Source organism: Pseudophryne corroboree, unplaced genomic scaffold, assembly GCF_028390025.1.
Source record: "Pseudophryne corroboree isolate aPseCor3 unplaced genomic scaffold, aPseCor3.hap2 scaffold_1155, whole genome shotgun sequence".
Classification (NCBI taxonomy): Eukaryota; Metazoa; Chordata; class Amphibia; order Anura; family Myobatrachidae; genus Pseudophryne; species Pseudophryne corroboree.
Window position 1 is genome coordinate 98,543 of NW_026967780.1, and position 21,810 is coordinate 120,352.

General features: G+C 43.6%; 5 non-coding genes across 5 annotated transcripts; 4 read left to right on the plus strand and 1 right to left on the minus strand.

The window, feature by feature from the left end:
• Positions 1 to 12,211: 12,211 nt before the first annotated feature.
• Positions 12,212 to 12,285, minus strand: TRNAN-AUU (transfer RNA asparagine (anticodon AUU)). The gene has a single exon. It is a non-coding gene; the product is annotated as a tRNA-Asn (tRNA).
• Positions 12,286 to 16,183: 3,898 nt separating this feature from the next.
• On the plus strand, positions 16,184 to 16,346 carry LOC134990264 (U1 spliceosomal RNA). Its single transcript, XR_010195124.1, has one exon. It is a non-coding gene; the product is annotated as a U1 spliceosomal RNA (small nuclear RNA).
• A 675-nt stretch (positions 16,347 to 17,021) lies between these two features.
• LOC134990260 (U1 spliceosomal RNA) lies at positions 17,022 to 17,185 on the plus strand. Its single transcript, XR_010195120.1, has one exon. It is a non-coding gene; the product is annotated as a U1 spliceosomal RNA (small nuclear RNA).
• A 152-nt stretch (positions 17,186 to 17,337) lies between these two features.
• LOC134990266 (U1 spliceosomal RNA) lies at positions 17,338 to 17,500 on the plus strand. The gene has a single exon (XR_010195126.1). It is a non-coding gene; the product is annotated as a U1 spliceosomal RNA (small nuclear RNA).
• A 1,965-nt stretch (positions 17,501 to 19,465) lies between these two features.
• On the plus strand, positions 19,466 to 19,629 carry LOC134990262 (U1 spliceosomal RNA). Its single transcript, XR_010195122.1, has one exon. It is a non-coding gene; the product is annotated as a U1 spliceosomal RNA (small nuclear RNA).
• The last annotated feature ends 2,181 nt before the right edge of the window (positions 19,630 to 21,810 follow it).

The window sequence follows — 21,810 nt, forward strand, 5'->3', positions numbered from 1 at the left end:
GAGATCCAAGGTAGGCTTTAAATCTAGGATCGAGCACGGTGGCCAAAATGTAGTGCTCTGATTTCAACAGATTGACCACCCGTGAATCCTTGTTAAGCGAATTAAGGGCTCCATCCACAAGTCCCACATGCCTAGCGGAATCGCTCCGTGTTAGCTCCTCCTTCAATGTCTCCAGCTTCTTCTGCAAAAGCCTGATGAGGGGAATGACCTGACTCAGGCTGGCAGTGTCTGAACTGACTTCACGTGTGGCAAGTTCAAAGGGCATCAGAACCTTGCACAACGTTGAAATCATTCTCCACTGCGCTTGAGACAGGTGCATTCCACCTACTATATCGTGCTCAATTGTATAGGCTTGAATGGCCTTTTGCTGCTCCTCCAACCTCTGAAGCATATAGAGGGTTGAATTCCACCTCGTTACCACTTCTTGCTTCAGATGATGGCAGGGCAGGTTCAGTAGTTTTTGGTGGTGCTCCAGTCTTCTGTACGTGGTGCCTGTACGCCGAAAGTGTCCCGCAATTCTTCTGGCCACCGACAGCATCTCTTGCACGCCCCTGTCGTTTTTTAAAAAATTCTGCACCACCAAATTCAAGGTATGTGCAAAACATGGGACGTGCTGGAATTTGCCCATATTTAATGCACACACAATATTGCTGGCGTTGTCCGATGCCACAAATCCACAGGAGAGTCCAATTGGGGTAAGCCATTCCGCGATGATCTTCCTCAGTTGCCGTAAGAGGTTTTCAGCTGTGTGCGTATTCTGGAAAGCGGTGATACAAAGCGTAGCCTGCCTAGGAAAGAGTTGGCGTTTGCGAGATGCTGCTACTGGTGCCGCCGCTGCTGTTCTTGCGGCGGGAGTCCATACATCTACCCAGTGGGCTGTCACAGTCATATAGTCCTGACCCTGCCCTGCTCCACTTGTCCACATGTCCGTGGTTAAGTGGACATTGGGTACAACTGCATTTTTTAGGACACTGGTGAGTCTTTTTCTGACGTCCGTGTACATTCTCGGTATCGCCTGCCTAGAGAAGTGGAACCTAGATGGTATTTGGTAACGGGGGCACACTGCCTCAATAAATTGTCTAGTTCCCTGTGAACTAACGGCGGATACCGGACGCACGTCTAACACCAACATAGTTGTCAAGGCCTCAGTTATCCGCTTTGCAGTAGGATGACTGCTGTGATATTTCATCTTCCTCGCAAAGGACTGTTGAACAGTCAATTGCTTACTGGAAGTAGTACAAGTGGGCTTACGACTTCCCCTCTGGGATGACCATCGACTCCCAGCGGCAACAACAGCAGCGCCAGCAGCAGTAGGCGTTACACGCAAGGATGCATCGGAGGAATCCCAGGCAGGAGAGGACTCGTCAGAATTGCCAGTGACATGGCCTGCAGGACTATTGGCATTCCTGGGGAAGGAGGAAATTGACACTGAGGGAGTTGGTGGGGTGGTTTGCGTGAGCTTGGTTACAAGAGGAAGGGATTTACTGGTCAGTGGACTGCTTCCGCTGTCACCCAAAGTTTTTGAACTTGTCACTGACTTATTATGAATGCGCTGCAGGTGACGTATAAGGGAGGATGTTCCGAGGTGGTTAACGTCCTTACCCCTACTTATTACAGCTTGACAAAGGGAACACACGGCTTGACACCTGTTGTCCGCATTTCTGGTGAAATACCTCCACACCGAAGAGCTGATTTTTTTGGTATTTTCACCTGGCATGTCAACGGCCATATTCCTCCCACGGACAACAGGTGTCTCCCCGGGTGCCTGACTTAAACAAACCACCTCACCATCAGAATCCTCCTGGTCAATTTCCTCCCCAGCGCCAGCAACACCCATATCCTCCTCATCCTGGTGTACTTCAACACTGACATCTTCAATCTGACTATCAGGAACTGGACTGCGGGTGCTCCTTCCAGCACTTGCAGGGGGCGTGCAAATGGTGGAAGGCGCATGCTCTTCACGTCCAGTGTTGGGAAGGTCAGGCATCGCAACCGACACAATTGGACTCTCCTTGTGGATTTGGGATTTCGAAGAATGCACAGTTCTTTGCTGTGCTGCTTTTGCCAGCTTGAGTCTTTTCATTTTTCTAGCGAGAGGCTGAGTGCTTCCATCCTCATGTGAAGCTGAACCACTAGCCAGGAACATAGGCCAGGGCCTCAGCCGTTCCTTGCCACTCCGTGTGGTAAATGGCATATTGGCAAGTTTACGCTTCTCCTCCGACAATTTTATTTTAGGTTTTGGAGTCCTTTTTTTTCTGATATTTGGTGTTTTGGATTTGACATGCTCTGTACTATGACATTGGGCATCGGCCTTGGCAGACGACGTTGCTGGCATTTCATCGTCTCGGCCATGACTAGTGGCAGCAGCTTCAGCACGAGGTGGAAGTGGATCTTGATCTTTCCCTAATTTTGGAACCTCAACATTTTTGTTCTCCATATTTTAATAGGCACAACTAAAAGGCACCTCAGGTAAACAATGGAGATGGATACTAGTATACAATTATGGACTGCCTGCCGACTGCAGACACAGAGGTAGCCACAGCCGTGAACTACCGTACTGTACTGTGTCTGCAGCTAATATAGACTGGTTGATAAAGAGAAGATGTCTATGTAACTATGTATGTATAAAGAAGACTGAAAAAAATCCACGGTTAGGTGGTATACAATTATGGACGGACTGCCTGCCGAGTGCAGACACAGAGGTAGCCACAGCCGTGAACTACCGTACTGTACTGTGTCTGCAGCTAATATAGACTGGTTGATAAAGAGAAGATGTCTATGTAACTATGTATGTATAAAGAAGAATGAAAAAAAACCACGGTTAGGTGGTATACAATTATGGACGGACTGCCTGCCGAGTGCAGACACAGAGGTAGCCACAGCCGTGAACTACCGTACTGTACTGTGTCTGCAGCTAATATAGACTGGTTGATAAAGAGAAGATGTCTATGTAACTATGTATGTATAAAGAAGAATGGAAAAAATCCACGGTTAGGTGGTATTACAATTATGGACGGACTGCCTGCCGAGTGCAGAGACACAGAGGTAGCCACAGCCGTGAACTACCGTACTGTGTCTGCTGCGACTGGATGATAAATGATATAAAAAATATATATATATCACTACTGCAGCCGGACAGGTATATATTATATATTATATAATGACGGACCTGCTGGACACTGTCTGTCAGCAGAATGAGTTTTATTTTTATAGAATTAAAAAAAAAAAAACACACAAGTGAAGTCACACGACGAGTGTTTAACTTTTTCAGGCAATCACAATATAAGTATACTACTAACTATACTGGTGGTCAGTGTGGTCAGGTCACTGGTCAGTCACACTGGCAGTGGCACTCCTGCAGCAAAAGTGTGCACTGTTTAATTTTAATATAATATGTACTCCTGGCTCCTGCTATAACCTATAACTGGCACTGCAGTAGTGCTCCCCAGTCTCCCCCACAATTATAAGCTGTGTGAGCTGAGCAGTCAGACAGATATATAATATATATAGATGATGCAGCACACTGGCCTGAGCCTGAGCAGTGCACACAGATATGGTATGTGACTGACTGAGTCACTGTGTGTATCGCTTTTTTCAGGCAGAGAACGGATATATTAAATAAACTGCACTGTGTGTCTGGTGGTCACTCACTATATAATATATTATGTACTCCTGGCTCCTGCTATAACCTATAACTGGCACTGCAGTAGTGCTCCCCAGTCTCCCCCACAATTATAAGCTGTGTGAGCTGAGCAGTCAGACAGATATATATAATATTATATATAGATAATAGATGATGCAGCACACTGGCCTGAGCCTGAGCAGTGCACACAGATATGGTATGTGACTGACTGAGTCACTGTGTGTATCGCTTTTTTCAGGCAGAGAACGGATATATTAAATAAACTGCACTGTGTGTCTGGTGGTCACTCACTATATAATATATTATGTACTCCTGGCTCCTGCTATAACCTATAACTGGCACTGCAGTAGTGCTCCCCAGTCTCCCCCACAATTATAAGCTGTGTGAGCTGAGCAGTCAGACAGATATATATAATATTATATATAGATAATAGATGATGCAGCACACTGGCCTGAGCCTGAGCAGTGCACACAGATATGGTATGTGACTGACTGAGTCACTGTGTGTATCTCTTTTTTCAGGCAGAGAACGGATATATTAAATAAACTGCACTGTGTGTCTGGTGGTCACTCACTATATAATATATTATGTACTCCTGGCTCCTGCTATAACCTATAACTGGCACTGCAGTAGTGCTCCCCAGTCTCCCCCACAATTATAAGCTGTGTGAGCTGAGCAGTCAGACAGATATATATAATATTATATATAGATAATAGATGATGCAGCACACTGGCCTGAGCCTGAGCAGTGCACACAGATATGGTATGTGACTGACTGAGTCACTGTGTGTATCGCTTTTTTCAGGCAGAGAACGGATATATTAAATAAACTGCACTGTGTGTCTGGTGGTCACTCACTATATAATATATTATGTACTCCTGGCTCCTGCTATAACCTATAACTGGCACTGCAGTAGTGCTCCCCAGTCTCCCCCACAATTATAAGCTGTGTGAGCTGAGCAGTCAGACAGATATATATAATATTATATATAGATAATAGATGATGCAGCACACTGGCCTGAGCCTGAGCAGTGCACACAGATATGGTATGTGACTGAGTCACTGTGTGCTGTGTATCGCTTTTTTCAGGCAGAGAACGGATTATAAAGTAAACTGCACTGTCCTCACTAGTAAACTCTCTCCACTCAGTCTCTACACTTCTACAGTAACAGTACTCCTCCTAGTCAGCTCCAGTAAATCTCTCTCAGTCTCTTATAATCTAAATGGAGAGGACGCCAGCCACGTCCTCTCCCTATCAATCTCAATGCACGTGTGAAAATGGCGGCGACGCGCGGCTCCTTATATAGAATCCGAGTCTCGCGATAGAATCCGAGCCTCGCGAGAATCCGACAGCGTCATGATGACGTTCGGGCGCGCTCGGGTTAACCGAGCAAGGCGGGAAGATCCGAGTCTGCTCGGACCCGTGAAAAAAACCATGAAGTTCTGGCGGGTTCGGATTCAGAGAAACCGAACCCGCTCATCTCTAATACTAACACCGTTCTCTTGATGCATTCCATTTTGAAACATTGGGGCAGATCTATTAAGCCTGGTGAACTGATAAAGTGCAAGGTGATAAAGTACCAGCCAGTCAGCTCCTAACTGTCATTTTTCAAACCCAGCCTGTGACATGGCAATTAGGAGCTGATTGGCTGGTACTTTATCACCATGCAAATTATCATTTCACCAGGTTTAATAAATCGGCTGCTTACTCATTTATGTACGAGTAGTTAGAAGTAGAAGAACTCTAACAGAAACCACTAAGCTCATCTACAGCCACACCACACTGTATATGCCCAATATCACCTGATTTTAGGCCTGGTTTGTTCTTGGATGTGAGACCACCTGGGAATACCAGGTGCTGTAGGTAGTTTTATACTACCAACACCGTTCTCTTGATGCATTATATTTTGAAACTTATTCATTGATGTACCAGTAGTTAGAAGTAGAAGTTAGAAACAGCAAAAATCATCTACAGCCGCATCACACTGGATATGTCCAATCTAATCTGATGTTGGAAGCTAAGCAGTGTTGTGCCTGGTTAGTTTTTGGATTTCAGGTCCTGCCTTCTGGTTTGGCCATGGCACCTCGGAAATTCACCAAGGTCATGGCCGTGATGACGACCCTTCACCATCGGTGGACCAGGGAGGAATCTCTCCTCCCGATAAACATTCTGGAATTGCGGGCAGTGTTCAATTCATTGACACTGGCCCTGCCTCTAGTACAGAACAGGCCTGTTCAAGTACAATCGGACAACGACACCACGGTAGTGTACACAAATCATCAAGGCGGCACTCGAAATTGCATGGCAAAGCTGGAAGTATCAAAAATCCTCAGTTGGGTAGAACGTCATCTGCCAGCAATATCGGCAGTGTTCATTCCCGGAGTCCTCAACTGGGAAGCGGATTTCCTCAGTCGTCAGTACGTTCACGCTGGAGAGTGGAGAGGCCGCAGCAGAAATGTCTGCACTGGTGTCAGTAGGTGACTGAGGCAGGGATGACTGGGAGATAGTGGGTGACTGAAGCATGTATGACTGGGAGATAGTGGGTGACTGAGGCCGGGGTGACTGGGAGATAGTCAGTGACTAAGGCAGGGGTGATAGGGATATAGTGGATGACTGTGGCAGGGGTGACAGGGACAGTAGGAGACTGAGGCAGGGGTGACAGGGATAGTGGGTGACTGAGGCAGGGGTGATAGGGTGACAGTGGGTGACTGAGGCAGAGGTGACAGGGATAGTGGGTGACTGAGGTAGGGGTGATATGGAGATAGTGGTTGACTGAGGCAGGGGTGACAGAGATAGTGGGTGACTAAAGCAGGGGTGACTGGTATAGTGGGTGACTGAGGCAGGGGTCGCAGGTATAGTGGTTAACTGAGGCAGCGGTGACTGGGAGATAGTGGGTAACTGGGGCAGGGGTGACAGGGAAAGTGTGTGACTCAGGCAGGGGTGATAGGGAGATAGTGGGCAGCAGATCACTGCCTCGCTGACAGCAGCACATCCCTGCTTCACTGACAGCAGCACATCCCTGCCTCATTGACAGCAGCACATACCTGCCTCACTTATAGCAGCACATCCCTGCCTCACTGGCAGCAGCAGATCCCTGCCTCACTGGCAGCAGCAGATCACTGCTTCACTGACATCAGCACATCCCTGCCTCACTGGCAGCAGCAGATCCCTGCCTTACTGACAGCTGTATTCAGACCTGATCTCTGCTGTGCATATTCACACAACAGGAGATCAGGTCTGAAGTGTGTGTGTGTGTGCTGGTGCCGCAGTGCACCTGCACATGCCAGAGATGCGATCAGCATCTCTGCCCAGTGAGCGCCTCTGCCAACACATACTTATCTTGCATATGAGATCTCTTGATCATGAAGATAGTTCTCACAGGGTGAGGTTCATCCATTACATTTTAAAGTAGGAAGGTACAAATTACATATTCAAATTACATATATGTGCTGGATTCAAATGTTTTCCCCCCTTCCTTTCTCAATTGTGCCCATCAGCAGCTATTCTAATGTTGCTGCCAATGGGTGTGACACATTCATTTCTTCTGTGGGGTACACTGGACTCCGCAAGGATTCACATTGTGGTGTAGAGTAGGATCTTGATCTGAGGCACCAACAGGCTCAAAGCTTTTGACTGTTCCCAAGATGCTCAGCGCCCCCTGCTCTATAACCTCGCTTCCATGAACAGGGAGCTCAGTTTGTAGTTGGTGCCTTCAGTAGCAGGACACTTAACAGGGGGCTGCCTCAGGCAGCCTATACTTAGCTATTAATTTTGACAAGAAAAGAAGAACTTTTTTTATAAGAATGTACAAGGGCTGCAGCAGGCTAGGTCTAATAGACATCTTTACTGCAGCTCCGTCACTCCCAGCGGCGCAGTATACTCCCGTGCCCTGGTTGCTGGGTCACTGCAGCGGAGGCTCCGGTTTCTTCCTAAGGTCAGTCACACACACACCGCCCTCCGGGATCACGAGGCCGCTGATGAAAGGGAGGTAAGGGGCTTCTGTGCCCACACTATACCGTGATCCAGCATGGCTGTAGGGGGCGGGCCGTGTGCGCACTGGCGTGGACACTGATTACTGGGCAGCCGCTCCACTAGCCACCAGGGACAGTTAAGGAGCACAGCTCTGGGGGGTTTTCTCCTATATTAACCCCATTTTGTACTACCTGCAGTGCATTGTGATAGGTAATAGAGCCTGATTCAGGTTGGATTGCAATCACAATAAGCAATTCAACTGCAAAAATTGCTAAGAGCATACGCATGCGCCAGCATTTTCTGTGACTGTCAATCGGTGCGGGGGGGGGTCAGCAACACTCCATTTCAAAGTCGGAGATGGAGCGGTGCGGGGGCAGGGCTTCAACGGAGAAACAGGAGGCGTGGTCAGAGCGGCTGCATGACATCACATGCAGCCGTTGCGATCACAAAAATGGTGGCGGCTTCCTGCGCACACGTACAGTCTGCACCAACAGGAGGCTAACCCATTTTTTATGATCACGCTGAACTGCATTGTTCAACAATTTTGTGAGAAACATCTTCACCCTTAAATAAAGATTTTCTTAATTCCTTACCTGTGTGCTAATTAGATATCACCTTGTTTTCACATTAAACAGACTTCCACATGAGAAAGCAGCAAGGATGCAGTGGCGTTAATGTTTCCTGGTGTCAACCTGTATTATTTCAGTAGACATTGAAATGAGGATACATCTTGCTGCCTTTCCAATGAAGCAAGTTTAATTTAGTAATAGGTGAAAAACCATCCCTACAAAGGTGTTAATCAGAGACTTGGCTTTGTGGACACTTTTCAGAGAACAAATTTGTTAGCATAAAAATAAAGCCAGAAAATGAAGAGCTGTTTAATCACGCAATTTGATTTTTTTGCCAGCATATTTCTTTTTCTCTGCAACCCACTGCTAAATTGTGCTTCCTAGATGTTTTTATAAAATCACTGAATCAAATCTAACTCTGATTACATCAGAGAAGGCCAGGTACCCTACACCATAACAGGGGGTATGAAATTTGACTTGTCTACTTAAAGATCACCAAAATCTGATAACAAGGTCAATTACGTCCCTGGGTGGGATTGAACCACCAACCTTTTGGTTAATAGCCGTACACACTAACTGATTGCGCCACAGAGACACTTTGCAAAAGTCCATACTGACAATTGCTAATAAGCATTCATCTAAAACGATTCCTAGAAAAACTTAAAAAAGTCAATAATCTGGAGAGTTTTTGTAAGATGTTTCTTCTATCAACCAACGAAGAAACACATTGGTACTTTCCCATGATGAGTGAGTGCTTCAGGATCTCTTGCACTTACATGTGCAGCAGAGTACAGCAATGGAAGCATGCTGGGCCTATAACCCAGAGGTAGGCAGATTGAAACTATCCTCTGCTATATGCATTTTTTTGTTTGTTAATTAAAGTAATCCAAAACTGGGATTGATATTTTGGCTCTTTTATTTTTACTTAAAGTACAATAACTTTTACCATTTTAATTTGTTTTAATAGTATATTGACAGTATTGTTTTCTTTCAAAAATCCACTTAATTTTCTTTACCCTATTATTAAAATGGTAATTGACAAAAACAAACTACATTGTCACCAGAAGAGCAATACAAAATGTACAAGTGATATATTAAAATCATCTTTCCAGCTTGAATTTCAATGATGCATTGGGGCAACGATTTTGTGAGAAACATCTTCACCCTTTAATAAAGATTTTCTTAATTCCTTACCTGTGTGCTAATTAGATATCACCTTGTTTTCACATTAAACAGACTTCCACATGAGAAAGCAGCAAGGATGCAGTGGCGTTAATGTTTCCTGGTGTCAACCTGTATTATTTCAGTAGACATTGAAATGAGGATGCATCTTGCTGCCTTTCCAATGAAGCAAGTTTAATTTAGTAATAGGTGAAAAACCATCCTTACAAAGGTGTTAATCAGAGACTTGGCTTTGTGGACACTTTTCAGAGAACAAATTTGTTAGCATAAAAATAAAGCCAGAAAATAAAGAGCTGTTTAATCACTCAATTGGATTTTTCTGCCTGCATATTTTTTTTCTCTGCAAACCACTGCTAAATTGTGCTTCCTAGCTGTTTTTATAAAATCACTGAATCAAATCTAACTCTGATTACATCAGAGAAGGCCAGGTACCCTACACCATAACAGGGGGTTTGAAATTTTGACTTGTCTACTTAAAGATCACCAAAATCTGATAACAAGGTCAATTAGGTACCTGGGTGGGATTGAACCACCAACCTTTTGGTTAATAGCCGTACATACTAACTGATTGCGCCACAGAGACACTTTGTAAAAGTATATACTGACAAAGGCTAATAAGCATTCATCTAAAACGTTTCCTAGAAAAACTTTAAAAAGTCAATAATCTGGAGAGTTTTTGTAAGATGTTTCTTCCATCAACCAACGAAGAAACACATTGGTACTTTCCCATGATGAGTGAGTGCTTCAGGATCTCTTGCACTTACATGTGCAGCAGAGTACAGCAATGGAAGCATGCTGGGCCCATAACCCAGAGGTAGGCAGATTGAAACTATCTTCTGCTATATGCATTTTTTTTGTTAATTAAAGAAATCCAAAACTGGGATTGATATTTTGGCTCTTTTATTTTTACTTAAAGTACAACAACTTTTACCATTTTAATTTGTTTTAATAGTATATTGACAGTATTGGTTTCTTTCAAAAATCCACTTCATTTTCTTTACCCTATTATTAAAATGGTAATTGACAAAAACAAACTACATTGTCACCAGAAGAGCAATACAAAATGTACAAGTGATATATTAAAATCATCTTTCCAGCTTGAATTTCAATGATGCATTGGGGCAACGATTTTGTGAGAAACATCTTCACCCTTTAATAAAGATTTTCTTAATTCCTTACCTGTGTGCTAATTAGATATCACCTTGTTTTCACATTAAACAGACTTCCACATGAGAAAGCAGCAAGGATGCAGTGGCGTTAATGTTTCCTGGTGTCAACCTGTATTATTTCAGTAGACATTGAAATGAGGATGCATCTTGCTGCCTTTCCAATGAAGCAAGTTTAATTTAGTAATAGGTGAAAAACCATCCTTACAAAGGTGTTAATCAGAGACTTGGCTTTGTGGACACTTTTCAGAGAACAAATTTGTTAGCATAAAAATAAAGCCAGAAAATAAAGAGCTGTTTAATCACTCAATTGGATTTTTCTGCCTGCATATTTTTTTTCTCTGCAAACCACTGCTAAATTGTGCTTCCTAGCTGTTTTTATAAAATCACTGAATCAAATCTAACTCTGATTACATCAGAGAAGGCCAGGTACCCTACACCATAACAGGGGGTTTGAAATTTTGACTTGTCTACTTAAAGATCACCAAAATCTGATAACAAGGTCAATTAGGTACCTGGGTGGGATTGAACCACCAACCTTTTGGTTAATAGCCGTACATACTAACTGATTGCGCCACAGAGACACTTTGTAAAAGTATATACTGACAAAGGCTAATAAGCATTCATCTAAAACGTTTCCTAGAAAAACTTTAAAAAGTCAATAATCTGGAGAGTTTTTGTAAGATGTTTCTTCCATCAACCAACGAAGAAACACATTGGTACTTTCCCATGATGAGTGAGTGCTTCAGGATCTCTTGCACTTACATGTGCAGCAGAGTACAGCAATGGAAGCATGCTGGGCCCATAACCCAGAGGTAGGCAGATTGAAACTATCTTCTGCTATATGCATTTTTTTTGTTAATTAAAGAAATCCAAAACTGGGATTGATATTTTGGCTCTTTTATTTTTACTTAAAGTACAACAACTTTTACCATTTTAATTTGTTTTAATAGTATATTGACAGTATTGGTTTCTTTCAAAAATCCACTTCATTTTCTTTACCCTATTATTAAAATGGTAATTGACAAAAACAAACTACATTGTCACCAGAAGAGCAATACAAAATGTACAAGTGATATATTAAAATCATATTTCCAGCTTGAATTTCAATGATGCATTGGGGCAACGATTTTGTGAGAAACATCTTCACCCTTAAATAAAGATTTTCTTAATTCCTTACCTGTGTGCTAATTAGATATCACCTTGTTTTCATATTAAACAGACTTCCACATGAGAAAGCAGCAAGGATGCAGTGGCGTTAATGTTTCCTGGTGTCAACTTGTATTATTTCAGTAGACATTGAAATGAGGATGCATCTTGCTGCCTTTCCAATTAAGCAAGTTTAATTTAGTAATAGGTGAAAAACCATCCTTACAAAGGTGTTAATCAGAGACTTGGCTTTGTGGACACTTTTCAGAGAACAAATTTGTTAGCATAAAAATAAAGCCAGAAAATGAAGAGCTGTTTAATCACTCGATTGGATTTTTCTGCCAGCATATTTTTTTTCTCTGCAACCCACTGCTAAATTGTGCTTCCTAGCTGTTTTTTTATAAAATCACTGAATCAAATCTAACTCTGATTACATCAGAGAAGGCCATGTACCCTACACCATAAGAGGGGGTTTGAAATTTTGACTTGTCTACTTAAATATCACCAAAATCTGATCACAAGTTTAATTACGTCCCTGGGTGGGATTGAACCACCAACCTTTCGGTTAATAGCCGAACACACTAACCGATTGCGCCACAGAGACACTTTGCAAAAAGTGCATACTGACAAAGGTTAATAAGCATACATCTAGAACGTTTCCTAGAAAAACATAAAAAAATCAATAATCTGGAGAGTTTTTGTAAGATGTTTCTTCCATCAACCAACGAATAAACACATTGGTACTTTCCCATGATGAGTGAGTGCTTCAGGATCTCTTGCACTTACATGTGCAGCAGAGTACTGCAATGGAAGCATGCTGGACCCATAACCCAGAGGTAGGCAGATTGAAACTATCCTTTGCTATATGCATTTTTTTTGTTAATTTAAGTAATCAAAACTGGGATTGATATTTTTGCTCTTTTATTTTTACTTAAAGTACAATAACTTTTACCATTTTAATTTGTTTTAATAGTATATTGACAGTATAGTTTTCTTTCAAAAATCCACTTAATTTTCTTTACCCTGTTATTAAAATGGTAATTGACAAAAAAAACTACATTGTCACCAGAAGAGCAATACAAAATGTACAAGTGATATATTAAAATCATCTTTCCAGCTTGAATTTCAATGATGCATTGGGGCAACAATTTTGTGAGAAACATCTTCACCCTTAAATAAAGATTTTCGTAATTCCTTACCTGTGTGCTAATTAGATATCACCTTGTTTTCACATTAAACAGACTTCCACATGAGAAAGCAGCAAGGATGCAGTGGCGTTAATGTTTCCTGGTGTCAACCTGTATTATTTCAGTAGACATTGAAATGAGGATGCATCTTGCTGCCTTTCCAATGAAGCAAGTTTAATTTAGTAATAGGTGAAAAACCATCCCTACAAAGGTGTTAATCAGAGACTTGGCTTTGTGGACACTTTTCAGAGAACAAATTTGTTAGCATAAAAATTAAGCAAGAAAATTAAGAGCTGTTAAATCAAGCAATTTGATTTTTTTGCAAGCATATTTCTTTTTCTCTGCAACCCACTGCTAAATTGTGCTTCCTAGATGTTTTTATAAAATCACTGAATCAAATCTAACTCTGATTACATCAGAGAAGGCCAGGTACCCTACACAATAAGAGGGGGTTTGAAATTTTGACTTGTCTACTTAAATATCACCAAAATCTGATGACAAGGTCAATTACGTCCCTGGGTGGGATTGAACCACCAACCTTTTGGTTAAAAGCCGTACACACTAACTGATTGTGCCACAGAGACACTTTGCAAAAGTACATACTGACAAAGGCTAATAAGCATTCATCTAAAACGTTTCCTAGAAAAACTTAATAAAGTCAATAATCTGGAGAGTTTTTGTAAGATGTTTCTTCTATCAACCAACGAAGAAACACATTGGTACTTTCCCATGATGAGTGAGTGCTTCAGGATCTCTTGCACTTACATGTGCAGCAGAGTACAGCAATGGAAGCATGCTGGGCCCATAACCCAGAGGTAGGCAGATTGAAACTATCCTCTGCTATATGCATTTTTTTGTTTGTTAATTAAAGTAATCCAAAACTGGGATTGATATTTTGGCTCTTTTATTTTTACTTAAAGTACAATAACTTTTACCATTTTAATTTGTTTTAATAGTATATTGACAGTATTGTTTTCTTTCAAAAATCCACTTAATTTTCTTTACACTATTATTAAAATGGTAATTGACAAAAACAAACTACATTGTCACCAGAAGAGCAATACAAAATGTACAAGTGATATATTAAAATCATCTTTCCAGCTTGAATTTCAATGATGCATTGGGGCAACGATTTTGTGAGAAACATCTTCACCCTTAAATAAAGATTTTCTTAATTCCTTACCTGTGTGCTAATTAGATATCACCTTGTTTTCACATTAAACAGACTTCCACATGAGAAAGCAGCAAGGATGCAGTGGCGTTAATGTTTCCTGGTGTCAACCTGTATTATTTCAGTAGACATTGAAATGAGGATGCATCTTGCTGCCTTTCCAATGAAGCAAGTTTAATTTAGTAATAGGTGAAAAACCATCCTTACAAAGGTGTTAATCAGAGACTTGGCTTTGTGGACACTTTTCAGAGAACAAATTTGTTAGCATAAAAATAAAGCCAGAAAATAAAGAGCTGTTTAATCACTCAATTGGATTTTTCTGCCAGCATATTTTTTTTCTCTGCTACCCACTGCTAAATTGTGCTTCCTAGCTTTTTTTATAAAATCACTGAATCAAATCTAACTCTGATTACATCAGAGAAGGCCAGGTACCCTACACAATAACAGGGGGTATGAAATTTGACTTGTCTACTTAAAGATCACAAAAATCTGATAACAAGGTCAATTACGTCCCTGGGTGGGATTGAACCACTAACCTTTTGGTTAATAGCCGTACATACTAACTGATTGCGCCACAGAGACACTTTGCAAAAGTACATACTGACAAATGCTAATAAGCATTCATCTAAAACGTTTCCTAGAAAAACTTAAAAAAGTCAATAATCTGGAGAGTTTTTGTAAGATGTTTCTTCTATCAACCAACGAAGAAACACATTGGTACTTTCCCATGATGAGTGAGTGCTTCAGGATCTCTTGCACTTACATGTGCAGCAGAGTACAGCAATGGAAGCATGCTGGGCCCATAACCCAGAGGTAGGCAGATTGAAACTATCCTCTGCTATATGCATTTTTTTTTGTTAATTAAAGTAATCCAAAACTGGGATTGATATTTTGTCTCTTTTATTTTTACTTAAAGTACAATAACTTTTACCATTTTAATTTGTTTTAATAGTATATTGACAGTATTGTTTTCTTTCAAAAATCCACTTAATTTTCTTTACCCTATTATTAAAATGGTAATTGACAAAAACAAACTACATTGTCACCAGAAGAGCAATACAAAATGTACAAGTGATATATTAAAATCATCTTTCCAGCTTGAATTTCAACGATGCATTGGGGCAACGATTTTGTGAGAAACATCTTCACCCTTAAATAAAGATTTTCTTAATTCCTTACCTGTGTGCTAATTAGATATCACCAAACAAGGCTTCACCTTCATAGGGAAGAGACTCCCTTTCTTCTTGGAGTCAGCATCAGCATTCTCTTGGTGAATCCACAATGCCCTCCTATCCGACACTGCCATGAAATTGGCCCGTGAACTCAAGAGTCCTATATCCCTTGCAGTCTCACGTAAGTATGCTGCAGTGTCCTTGATATGATACAACGTAAGGAGTATCCCATCTCTCCAGGGTATCTATATCGGATGACAAGGTATTCGACCAATTCTTGAATACTACTACTCACCCATGCACATGTATTTGTATTCTGTCCGCGGCGGGAAATGAATAAACAACCAGAATCCTTTTGGGGATTTGAAACCATTTTGTCGAGCTGGCCCAGACTTTCTCAAACAGAGATGGAGGAACGTTACATCAGCTTTCATTATATATCTATATATACATACATATAGACCCCTTTGTCAGGAACAGCAGGGTCTTCAGTGATTTTAATATGTCCATAATATCCACAATCATGTACTGAATGCTCCTTGCCAATATTGGATCTAATCAGGAAACTTATGGTCGACATAAGTATCAGTATCCGTGTCAGTATCAGTGTGTAGTAACTGGGCAAAATAACATTTTTGCGACCCAGCGGGGCCTGAGGGAAAAGAAACATAGCCATGAATATCACATCTATTCTCTACGTCTGTGTCTGGGACACAGATTTATCCAACCTTACTCTGATATTACTGAAACATTTACCCAGTCAGTTATCGGTGGTGCCAACAGGGCCACCATCATATGTCTGCATTCCTAATATAGTTTCCTCTTGGGAAAAACAGGTCAGATTTCTTTGTCTCAGATCTTCCTCTAGCCTTGTTCTTCTTTTGAGAGTTCCCTTGTGCTGCCTCAGTTGGATCTCCTTCACTTGACAGGGGGGTGCCCGAGCAGCGACCCTCCCCAGCTCTAGCCCAACTCCTACTTACGTGCCAAGTGAGATACTATGATCAGGAAGGTGCTTCTCCCAGGGCAAGGCTCACCCATTGCACTCTGGGTGTGCTGCTCCTGCGATTTCCCCAAATGTGGGACACTTGACTGCATAATTTGTGTTTCCACTGGTCTGCTTTCATATAATTCAGATCTCTTTGTCTCAGGTCTCTCTCCAGCCTAGTTTGCTGTCTGTTTCCACTTCTTTTTTTTTTGAGCCCCTCCCTTCTATACCCTTGTGCACTATCCTGACTTCTCCTCCTGTCTGCTTACTTTGTGCCTTCCAACGCACAATGCGAACTACAGGTAGTGCTGCAGTGCCCACACCCTTTTACTTGCCTTACAGAGCAGCTCTGGAGCTGTTACAGTGCCCAGCTGCTGCAAGAAATCAGCTTGAATGCTTCAGGGGCTGGGGCATAGCCAACATGAGCCCCACACCGAAGGAGGGTGGAGGTGTTTAATGCGAACTAGGGGTCATCCAAGCGCCGCAAAAGGCCGCCATGCCCTGCACGCCCCTTTTCTCTTTTCATATGCAGATGAGGGTTGAAGCCAACTTTGACCCACTGCTTGGATGACATCACCGTATGCAAATCCATCTGCTGCAGGCCTTCCCCCAGGAATGCTTGTACTAGTTGTTGCATTTGGTTTGTTGTTTGGGGGTGCTTCAGTATTAGGCAGCCTTCTGCCCTCCCATGTTCATCTGAAAATATGTGTTCTCCCTGCAGTTGTTGTCCCCAGATGAGAGTTCCCTTGTGCTGCCTCAGTTGAATCTCCTTTACTTGACAGAGATGTGCCTGAGCAGCGGCCCTCCCCAGCTCTATCCCAAATCATACTTATTTTGCATAGGAGATACCATGGTCATGAAGATTGTTCTCCCAGGGTGAGGTTCATTCATTGCATTCTGAGTATGCTAACCCCTGTGATTTCCCCAAATGTGGGAAACTCGACTGCATTATTTGTGGTAGTGGGGGACTGTGTTTGTGCTTTCCTCTGGTCAGCTCTGGTAAAAGTCAGATTTCTTTGTCTCAGATCTTCCTCTAGCCTTGTTCTTCTTTCGAGAGTTCCCTTGTGCTGCCTCAGTTGGATCTCCTTCATTTGACAGGGGGGTGCCCGAGCAGCGACCCTCCCCAGCTCTAGCCCAACTCCTACTTACCTGCCAGGTGAGATACTATGATCATGAAGGTGCTTCTCCCAGGGCAAGACTCACCCATTGCACTCTGGGTGTGCTGCCCCTGTGATTTCCCCAAATGTGGGAAACTTGGCTGCATAATTTGTGTTTCCACTGGTCGGCTTTCATATAATTCAGATTTCTTTGTCTTAGGTCTCTCTCCAGCCTAGTTTGCTGTCTGCTGGCATACTCTCTCTCTGTCTCTCCAAAGGGCCTTGTGGGGAAACTGTCTTCAGAAAAAGCATTCCCTGTGTGTGTAGTGTGTCGGTACACGTGTGTCGACATGTCTGAGGAAGAAGGCTATATTAGAGAGGAGCGGGAGCAAATGAACGTGGTGTCTCCGCCGACACCTGATTGGATGGATATGTGGAATGTTTAAAATGCTAGTGTAAACTCATTGCACAAAAGATTAGACAAGGCAGAAGCTTTGGGACAGTCAGGGTCTCAACCAATGCCTAATCCTATGTCGCAGGGACTGTCAGGGTCTCATAAGCGCCCACTATCCAGATTGTTGACACAGATACCGACACGGATTCTGACTCCAGTGTCGATTACGATGATGCAAAGTTACAGCCAAAATTGGCAAAATACATTTGATATATGATTATGGCAATAAAAGATGTTTTGCACATCACAGAGGAGCCCCCTATCCCTGACAAGAGGGTACATATGTACAAGGGAAAGAAGCCTGAGGTAACCTTTCCCCCCTCACACGAGCTGAACGAGTTATGTGAAAAAGCTTGGGAATCTCCTGCAGATTTCCAAAAGGATTCCCCTTTCCCATCAACGGATAGGTTACGATGGGAATCCTCCCCTTGGGTGGACAAAGCATTAACACGCTTATCCAAGAAGGTAGCCCTCCCGTCCCAGGATACGGCTACCCTCAAAGAGTCTGCTGACCGCAAACAGGAGATTACCCTGAAGTCCATTTATACACATTCAGGTACCTTACTCAGACCGGCAATTGCGTCGGCCTGGGTGTGTAGTGCTGTAGCGGCATGGACGGATACCCTAGATAAGGCTACTATTTTATTGCCCCTGGGGCATATAAGAGATGCTGTCCTATATATGTGTGTATGCAAACTACAGGTGGTGCTGCAGGGCTCACACCCTTTTACTTGTCTTGTAGAGCAACTCTGGAGCTGTTACTGGGTCCAGCTGCTGCAAGAAATCAGCTTGAATGCTTCAGGGGCTTGGGCATGGCCAACATGAGCCCCACACTGATGGGGGTGTATAAAGCGATCTAGGGGTCATCCAAGCGCAACCCCACAAAGGCCGCCATGCCCTGCGTGACCATTTTCTCTTTTCATATGCAGACGAGGGTTGCAGCCAACTATGCCCATTGCTTGGATGACATCACCGTATGCAAATCCGTCTGCTGCAGACCTTTCCCCAGGAATGCTTGTACTAGTTGTTGCATATGGTTTGATGTTTGAGGGTGCTTCAGTATTAGGCAGCCTTCCGCCCTCTCATGTTCATCTGAAAATATGTGGTCTCCCTGCAGTTCCCTTGTGCTTCCTCAGTTGAATCTCCTTAACTTGACGGGTGTGTGCCCGAGCAGCCGCCCTCCACAGCCCTATCCCAGCACATGCTTTTCTTGCGTATGAGATCTCTTGATCATGAAGATAGTTCTCACAGGGTGAGGTTCATCCATTACATTTTAAAGTAGGAAGGTACAAATTACATATTCAAATTACATATATGTGCTGGATTCAAATGTTTTCCCCCCTTCCTTTCTCAATTGTGCCCATCAGCAGCTATTCTAATGTTGCTGCCAATGGGTGTGACACATTCATTTCTTCTGTGGGGTACACTGGACTCCACAAGGATTCACATTGGGGTGTAGAGTAGGATCTTGATCTGAGGCACCAACAGGCTCAAAGCTTTTGACTGTTCCCAAGATGCTCAGCGCCCCCTCCTCTATAACCTCGCTTCCATGAACAGGGAGCTCAGTTTGTAGTTGGTGCCTTCAGTAGCAGGCCACTTAAGAGGGGGCTGCCTCAGGCAGCCTATTCTTAGCTATTAATTTTGACAAGAAAAGAAGAACTTTTATTTATAAGAATCTACAAGGGCTGCAGCGGCCCTCCCCAGCCCTATCCCAAATCATACTTATTTTGCATAGGAGATACCATGGTCATGAAGATTGTTCTCCCAGGGTGAGGTTCATTCATTGCATTCTGGGTATGCTGACCCCTGTGATTTCCCCAAATGTGGGAAACTCAACTGCATTATTTGTGGTAGTGGGGGACTGTGTTTGTGCTTTCTTCTGGTCAACTCCCCCCTCTTCCTGCTGTGTTCGGCCACCCCCTACCCCCTCCCCTCCCTGCCGTGTGTCCGGTCACCCTCCCCTCTCTGCTGTGTGTCCAGCCACCCCCCCCCCCTCTCAGCTGTGTGTCCGGCCACCCCCCCCAGACACGCAGCGCCTGACACACACAGACATGCAACGCCTGACACGCATACGCATATGCAGCGCTGGACGCACACGCACACAGCACCTGACACACACACACACACACACACAGCACCTGACACACACGCACACACACAGCACCTGACACACACACACACAGCACCTGACACTCACACGGACCTGACACACGCGCACACACTCACACGCAGCACCTGACACACGCACACACAGACGCAGCACCTGACACTCACACGGACCTGACACACACGCACACACTCACACGCGGCGCCTGACGCACATAGACACGCGGCGCCTGACGCACATAGACACGCGGCGCCTGACGCACACGCGGCGCCTGACGCACACGCGGCGCCTGACAGACACGCGGCGCCTGACACACACGCACAGGCAGCGCCTGGCACACACGCACAGGCAGCGCCTGACACACACGCAGCGCCTGACACACACAGACACGCAGCGCCTGACACACACAGACACGCAGCGCCTAACGCACAGGCAGCGCCTGACACACGCAGCGCCTGACACACGCAGCGCCTGACACACGCAGCGCCTGACACACGCAGCGCCTGACACACACACGCACCTGACACTCACATGCTCCTGACACACGAAGCATGATGGCCTAACAGGAGGCTTTAAAATTTTCTTTCTAGTGACCTTCGTTTGGGAGAAAAATGCAAAGGTACAAGACAGCTTTTCCTTGCCAATATCTCTCTTTTGCAAAGAGCTGCGCATTGGAAAATTCAGGGCTATGTCGTGTAGATGATGGCCTAACAGGAGGCTTTAAAATTATCTTTCTAGTGTCCTTCGTTTGGGAGAAAAATGCAAAGGTACAAGACAGCTTTTCCTTGCCAATATCTCTCTTTTGCAAAGAGCTGCGCATTGGAAAATTCAGGGCTATGTCGTGTAGATGATGGCCTAACAGGAGGCTTTAAAATTATCTTTCTAGTGTCCTTCGTTTGGGAGAAAAATGCAAAGGTACAAGACAGCTTTTCCTTGCCAATATCTCTCTTTTGCAAAGAGCTGCGCATTGGAAAATTCAGGGCTATGTCGTGTAGATGATGGCCTAACAGGAGGCTTTAAAATTTTCTTTCTAGTGTCCTTCGTTTGGGAGAAAAATGCAAAGGTACAAGACAGCTTTTCCTTGCCAATATCTCTCTTTTGCAAAGAGCTGCGCATTGGAAAATTCAGGGCTATGTCGTGTAGATGATGGCCTATCAGGAGGCTTTAACATTTTCTTTCTAGTGTCCTTCGTTTGGGAGAAAAATGCAAAGGTACAAGACAGCTTTTCCTTGCCAATATCTCTCTTTTGCAAAGAGCTGCGCATTGGAAAATTCAGGGCTATGTCGTGTAGATGATGGCCTAACAGGAGGCTTTAAAATTTTCTTTCTAGTGTCCTTCGTTTGGGAGAAAAATGCAAAGGTACAAGACAACTTTTCCTTGCCAATATCTCTCTTTTGCAAAGAGCTGCGCATTGGAAAATTCAGGGCTATGTCGTGTAGATGATGGCCTAACAGGAGGCTTTAAAATTTTCTTTCTAGTGACCTTCGTTTGGGAGAAAAATGCAAAGGTACAAGACAGCTTTTCCTTGCCAATATCTCTCTTTTGCAAAGAGCTGCGCATTGGAAAATTCAGGGCTATGTCGTGTAGATGATGGCCTAACAGGAGGCTTTAAAATTATCTTTCTAGTGTCCTTCGTTTGGGAGAAAAATGCAAAGGTACAAGACAGCTTTTCCTTGCCAATATCTCTCTTTTGCAAAGAGCTGCGCATTGGAAAATTCAGGGCTATGTCGTGTAGATGATGGCCTAACAGGAGGCTTTAAAATTATCTTTCTAGTGTCCTTCGTTTGGGAGAAAAATGCAAAGGTACAAGACAGCTTTTCCTTGCCAATATCTCTCTTTTGCAAAGAGCTGCGCATTGGAAAATTCAGGGCTATGTCGTGTAGATGATGGCCTAACAGGAGGCTTTAAAATTTTCTTTCTAGTGTCCTTCGTTTGGGAGAAAAATGCAAAGGTACA